General features: G+C 43.2%; 1 pseudogene; it reads left to right on the top strand.

Moving 5' to 3' along the window:
• The first annotated feature begins 1,086 nt into the window (after window positions 1–1,086).
• On the top strand, window positions 1,087–1,764 carry LOC144510270 (protein CDV3 homolog A-like; annotated as a pseudogene).
• The last annotated feature ends 5,593 nt before the right edge of the window (window positions 1,765–7,357 follow it).

Raw genomic sequence — 7,357 nt, 5'->3', positions numbered from 1 at the left:
ATGATTTCTATGAAATGTTACGTCTTTATACAGAGATACCTGCCTCATGAGTTTTGTATTGTCTGTAGTTAAAGACAATGCTGTCCATCTTAATTCACCCCACAACAACACTATTGTTTCAAGTCTCTGAACCTTTCTTGAAGGCTCAAAACCTTTGAAGACATTTGAAATCCCTTGCAAACCTTTGAAGCTCTTTGAAATCTCTTGCAAACCTTTGAAGTGCTTTGCTTTCATGCAATTTAACAGTCCAGTACCTTTAACTAACCTTTGATAGCCTAATGGTTTTTACACAACATGCTCGAGGTTTGTTTATTTATCTTTTCCTTCACAGGCGAATGCATCTGAAGTACCCCCTATTCTTCCCAACTGCATTGTTTAGAAACATCCTTGTTCTGCTTGATAGCTGCAGGCATCTTCAAAGCAGCTAGGTGATTTTAATTCCTTTTGTCTCACCACATTGAGCGGGGCTGGAAAATCATCCTATTTATTTCTAATACCCACAGTACAAATATAGATTACTTAAAATTATATCTGTTTCCTGACAGTGGTCGCGCTGCCAGCAAGAACAGAGATTTTGGTGATCAGCATGACCAGAGGATCCCTGCTGCAGGTGAGGTCAGAGAACCCAAATAAATAATGAATAAATGTGAATAAATAATGCTCCTGATTTAAAAATCCATGAAAGTCTGCTGCTTCTGACTTTGTTAAAAACTGACCATACACAAATGAGAATTTGGGAATGCACCTTAACGTTATCTAAATAAACCACACTAATTACAAACAGAAGGATAGAAGAAATAATGGTTTTCAGTTTGTCTGTCTCCCCGTCTGAAATACTTGTCATTTTGAACTAATGAATTCTGCCTTGATGGTTCAGCTGAGGCAAAGTGGCCAAGGCATCGCCTTTCACTCTGCTAGCCTAAGCCGTGGTGTTGACTGAGACCCCAGTCCTAATCCTGGCTCTGGACCCACCCCAACCCCCACCCGCCACCACTGCCACCACCGCCATCTCCCTCATGTCAACAGCGGTGACTCCCGCTGAAGTTGCGCCATTATTGGCCCCCCAAGTGGCCCAGAAAGTGAAGAATGAGAAAGAGGAAGTGTCAGGGTCCCCAACAAAAGCGGGTCAGGGAGGAAGAAGAATGGAAGGACTTTGACTTGAGCAAAAAGAAGGTGACCTGGAGCAGCTCAGTGAACAGAAAGTTGGGGCTGGGCTGAAGCCAGACACTCACGCCATCTCGGCTCAGTGACTCAGAGGGTCAGGTTGGCGCAGGAGGAACCAGGAGCTGGCCACGCTGGAAGTTGATTACAGTGGCTTGAGAATCCATGCCTTACAAATTAGTGATGAAAGAAAGGAAGAAGTCAATGAGAGGAGCTAAAGAAGATCTGGGTGAAGATGGTGGAGAAAATATTGTATAGAGTAGGAGACAACACAGTTGGGCGCTGGAACAAGATAACTCCAGCACCTGTTGTTGTGGTTGCACAAACCACAGAATGAAAAGTATCTGGGGTTTATTGACCTCCTGCAGCTAGATAGAATATAAGTGAGAAGAACACAATTACAAGGACCACCAGAGATTTACAATGATGCACAGTTTCCATCCCTACAAGGCTCTGCAAAGCATGTAGAAACCCAGGAAAGATAAAGAAATGGAAAACACCTTTGAGATGGTGAATTACAAAAATAAAGCCAGAGAGGATGTTTCTAAAAGTCAGTCCGTCCAACTAGAACTTGGCAACCAGTTTGCTCTTGGGGAGCAGTAATCATTAGTGCACATTTTACAGACTGGTGCTCTGTATTCCATCCCAGGTAACTAATCTACATGGAACCCATCTGCCTTCATCCCACAATGCCAGAAAGTTTTTTAATTGATTTGGGATAGACTTCTGCAGACAAATGTGGCATCTGCAAAACATCATGGGAATTTTAAACTTGAAGCACAATAGCTGCTGTCCTCTCTATGTATTGGAACAAATAAAAGGTTTGAATGAAGTGTCAGTCGCTCTTGGAGCAACGTTTTTGGATAAAGATTAAAAATGCACCTATTAAATGGTCCATTTGTTTATAGTCCTGCTTCCTGTTTGAATGTTGACCCTCTTAAAGTTGACTAGCTCCCAAACCGGCCTTTGGCCGCTTACATCAACCAACGCTGGTTTATGAAGGAAGGGGTAAGCAGGATCCGAGTCAGAGAGGGAAAGATCCAAGGGACGCTCTTCATCTCACCAGGTAACATCAAATTTTAAATTTAACGTCAACATTATTCTGAGTTTTCTTCATCTCATGCTTTGTAATGATATTGTTCTCTAAACACTGGGCTGTGCCCTAACACTGTGTGGATACAACATTTTCAGACATAATCGTATCTTATATTGTAGTCTTACTTGAATTCACATATATGAGTGAGCATCTACCAAATCAAGTTACTTTTTAGGAAGCTTTTCAAACTACTTATAAATGTTTACATTGTCACATTTAGCAATATTAATTTAAAGTGTAAAATACTAATTTGAGTAGACAACTTCATTAATTCTTGAGGGTGGACAATAGCTAAAGTAAGACCAATAACTATTCGGCATTTAAAGTGCAAACATCATTGGGGGTGGGGCATGACACCATTGGAACAGGATGTGACATCACTGCAGGGAGGTGGGCCAAGAAGTGACGATGAGCGCAGGGTCCCATAACCCATATAGTCCAGTGGCTATAACCACTAGACCACCAGAATCATTAAATCAAAGAGAAATAGTTAGTCACCATGATTATTTGAAGGCTAAACATGACTAAAGGAAAAGATGTTTGCTGGCAGCAGGATCCTCTGGTCCCGCCAATAGTGCACCACTGCCTGCGGGTTTTCCGGCAATGTGGGGTGGCTTCAATAGGATATCCCATTGACATCGGTGGAACCAGAGAATCGTGCTGCCAGTGAATGGAACGCCACCTCCCACTGCCAAGAAACATATGGCTGGGAGGCCAAAGAATCCTGCCCTAGAAGTTCAAGGTTGATGGTTGGGAAAACCTATTCATGAAGAGTGTGAAGTATCCAGGCAGTGTGTGTAGAAAATATTCTGCCGTAATTTAGGATTGTGGGTGTCATTGCAAGGTTAAGCTTGTTGGTATAGATGGTCTCCCTGATCTCTGTACTTGTTTTTGTAATCTTTGTGCTATGAAGAATGTTTTTGGAAAATAGAAGAAAAAATACATTTCATAAAAATGCAAAATGGATTAAAAATTGATTTATTCATGAGTAAAGTGACTGACATTGATGCATTAAAAGAGCCACTGTGGTCAATTTAATATTTTCCATTGCAAAACACCACTCCCCCTCATTAGCGGCATGTTTTTGCACCCTTTCCTAACATGGATTGCTGGCATTGGGGCCATTCCAATGTATCCTTCTGCATGGCCCCTAACATCCCCCCCTCAGGCCACACACCACTCAGGCCCCACCCCCTTGGCACTTCCCCGGCACACGAAGTGCCCAACTGGCAGTGCCAGGGTACCAGGTGGGCACTGCCCGATGGGCACAGCCCAGCCATTTCCTTGGCTTCAGTGGCCCCCAAATCCCCAGCGTGGTTATCATGCTTGGTCTCCATGAGTGGAAACCTGTAGTGATTTTCACCAGGTTCTCACCACGCCCATGGATCGGAAGATCCCAGGAGCTGGGAGAATCTGTGTTGAATGGGTAAACATATTTAAATGTTACTTTAAATAAGCTAATCGGCCTCGAGGGCATGATACAGCTTGCACCAGTAGAACAGAACCAGGATGAGTGCAACCCATTTTGCGCCAGGCGCAAAACATGTTTTTAGGCCTGCATGTAATTTTCCAAGTTTGGCATGATCTGCGCCAGGTGCGGCAAGGCTGGAAAATCACCTCCAATTTGTCTGGCAGTTCTTCTAAGTTTCCATACATTCTACTCCACAAACTCAGGTGATGGGAGCTTTGAAAGCAACCTTCATAACCACTGTGTACCTGCGAATATGAAAGATAGTTTCACCCTTAGCTGATTCTCAATATACAGAACCTGGTTGTGCTCTGCAATGACATTTACTCAGCACCTATTCAGTATGAAAACAACAATTTTGAAGGTACTGCTCTTCTGGAAAGATCTATAGCAATTTCATAATATTCACCCAACCTTTGACCCATCAGTTGATGGTAAGCAACCTCAAGTTGCTATGAGCACAATCCTTTACTTGAACAACAATTCCTCGTCTATAATAATCTTGTCTCCTGGCCAGCGGTGCTCAGTTGAGATGTATAAATTTCTTACTGTGCTTACCCCAGTCCAACGCCGGCATCTCCACATCATGTGTAAATTAGCCAGAGGTATTATAAATGAGTGTTGTCATGACCCTAATAGGTTAGTCATTACAGACAGGGTTCCAGTTTACCATAATTGGTGAGAGATGTTCTACGTTCTTTTGAATTGCCTGAAAATTGTTTCCAGAATGTTTTCTAATGAGAAATGAGCAATAAAAATGTAAGGATTGGAGTGAAGAATTCATTATGTACTGAAATGGTGCAGTAGGTTCCTGGCTCGAGTACAGTGTTAAGTGTGTTGAAACACTATGGGAAGCCTTACTATTTATTACTGTTTGCTGTATACGATGGAACAGAACCTAACACTATATTTTTAAAATATACCCTCAGAACTATTTCTTAATTTTAAACTGAACCTTTCAACTGACAAAGACCAGTGAGTTGGCTAACATTCTGTGAGTTATTGTCTGTGACTCAACAGAACAAAAGAGGCCATGTTGCAGTATTAGAAATGTTACCCTTGTTATTTCTGAGGAACTACCAACAGACCATGGGCCAGGCTTGCCAGTGGAGTCAGAGTCTACTAAGACAATAACCTTTAAAACATTCCTTTTAATCCATAATGGCAAGGATATTAGCAGTCCTGAAGGCCAGGCAGAAGACCACATACTGGCGAAATATTCTTTGTTGAAGACTTTGTGGAAATGTTAGGTCACATGACCTCAGACTCTGGCTTGTTGGACAAGTTAGTATAGAGTCATGGAGTCATAGAGGTTTACAGCATGGAAACAGGCCCTTCGTCCCAACTTGTCCATGCCACTCTTTTTTTTAAAAACCCCTAAGCTAATCCCAATTGCCCGCATTTGGCCCATATCCCTCTATACCCATCGTACCCATGTAACTATCTAAATGCTTTTTAAAAGACAAAATTGTACCCGCCTCTACTACTACCTCTGGCAGCTTGTTCCAGACACTCACCACCCTCTGTGTGAAAAAATTGCCCCTCTGGACACTTTTGTATCTCTCCCCTCTCACCTTAAACCTATGCCCTCTAGTTTTAGACTCCCCTACCTTTGGGAAAGGACACCAACTATCCAACTGATCTGTGCCCCTCATTATTTTATAGACCTCTATAAGGTCACCCCCCAGCCTCCTATGCTCCAGAGAAAAAAGTCCCAGTCTATCCAGCCTCCCCCCTCAACTCAATCCATCAAGTCCCGGTAGCATCACAGTAAATCTTTTCTGCACTCTTTCTAGTAATAATATTCTTTCTATAATAGGGTGACCAGAATTGCACACAGATCTCTCCGCTCTGCAACCCTCCCCAACGCCCTACCATTAACTGAGTAAGTCCTGCCCTGGCTCACTCCACCAAAATGCATCACCTCGCATTTGTGTAAATTAAACTCCATCTCCAAACTTCCTGAGCTGTAAGCCAGTCTGCTATTTTAACATCTGACTAGCAGGTCACACGGAAGGGGTTCTGGCCAGGCTGCAGAACTGACCCCATCTATCCTGCTCTGATGAAAATCCTGTACCATCACCTTCAAACTGATTAATCTCAGGATGCCTATTTCAGCTTGTGAAGTCAACATGCCGAAAAAGTGACTCTTACACCACCAGTTTCTAGCCTGCCGACCTCCATGAAGGAATTCTTCATGGGACTTTGATTCTTGACTCTGGACCAATAGTTATTTTCTCTGTAGTATTTGCATTGTAAAAACCTTATGTATGTGGAGGAGGGTGTTATGAACCCTCTTCATGGTTTTTGAATGCATAGGAAGGGAGGTGGTCAATGCAGGACTGAGGGCGTTGTACCTAAATATGTGCAGTATACGGAACAAGGTACGATGTTGAAATTGGCCGGTACGATGTTGTGGGCATCACAGAGACGTCGCTGCAAGGGGATCAGGGCTGGGATCTAAATATCCAAGGATATGTGTCCTATTGGAAGGACAAGCAGATGGGCAAAGGGGGCCGGGTTGCATTTTTAGGAAGGAATTAAGTTAAATCGATAGCAAGAAGCGATATAGGATCAGAAGGCATAGAATCTTTGTGGGTAGAGTTGAGGGATCGCAAAGGTAAAAAGACCCTGATGAGAGTTATGAACAGGCCCTCTAGCAGTAGTCAGGGGGGACCTCAATATGCATGTGGACTGGGACAATCAGGTAGGTAGTGGATCCCAAGAAAAGGAATTTGTGGAATGTCTGAGAGATGGTTTTTTTGGAGTAGCTTGTGACAGAGCCTACTAGGGAACAGGCAATTCTGGATTTGGTGATGTGTAATGAGGCAGACTTGATTAGGGAACTTAAGGTGAAGGAACCCTTAGGGAGCAGTGACCACAATATGATAGAATTTACCCTGCAGTTTCAGAGGAAGGAGCTAGAATCAGATGTAACGGTATTACAATTAAATGAAGGTAACTACAAAGACATGAGGGAGGAACTGGCCAGTGTTGATTGGAAAGGGAGCCTAGCAGGGAAGACAGTGGAACAGCAATGGCAGGAGTTTTTGGGGGTTATTCGGGAGGCACAACAGAAATTCATCCCAAGGAGGAGGAAACATGCTAAGGGGAGGACGAGGCATCCATAGCTGATGAGGGAAGTCAAGGACAGCATAAAAGCAAAAGAAAAAGCATATAAAGTGGCGAGGCTTAGTGGGAAGCGAGAGGATTGGGAAGTCTTTAAAAGCGAGCAGAGGACAACCAATAAGGCAAAAGGGGGGAGAAGATGAAATATGAGTGTAAGCTAGCTAGTAATATAAAAGAAGATAGCGAGAATTCTTTTCAACATATAAAAGGTAAGAGAGAGGCAAAAATATACATTGGACCACTGCAAAATGAGGCTGGAGAAGTAATAATAAGAAACAAAGAAATGGCAGAGGAACTGAAAAGTTACTTTGCATCAGTCTTCACGGTGGAAGACACCAGTGGGATGCCAGAGCTCCAGGAGAATCAGGGAGCACAGGTGGGTGCAGTGGCCATCACTAAGGAGAAGGTTCTGGGGAAACTGAAAGGTCTGATGGACTACACCCCAAGGTTCTAAAAGAGATAGCTGAGGAAATTGTGGAGGCATTAGTGTGATCTTTCAGCAA

The sequence above is a fragment of the Mustelus asterias genome, chromosome 22 (genome assembly GCF_964213995.1).
Source record: "Mustelus asterias chromosome 22, sMusAst1.hap1.1, whole genome shotgun sequence".
Classification (NCBI taxonomy): Eukaryota; Metazoa; Chordata; class Chondrichthyes; order Carcharhiniformes; family Triakidae; genus Mustelus; species Mustelus asterias.
This window is presented reverse-complemented; position numbering and strand designations above follow the sequence as displayed.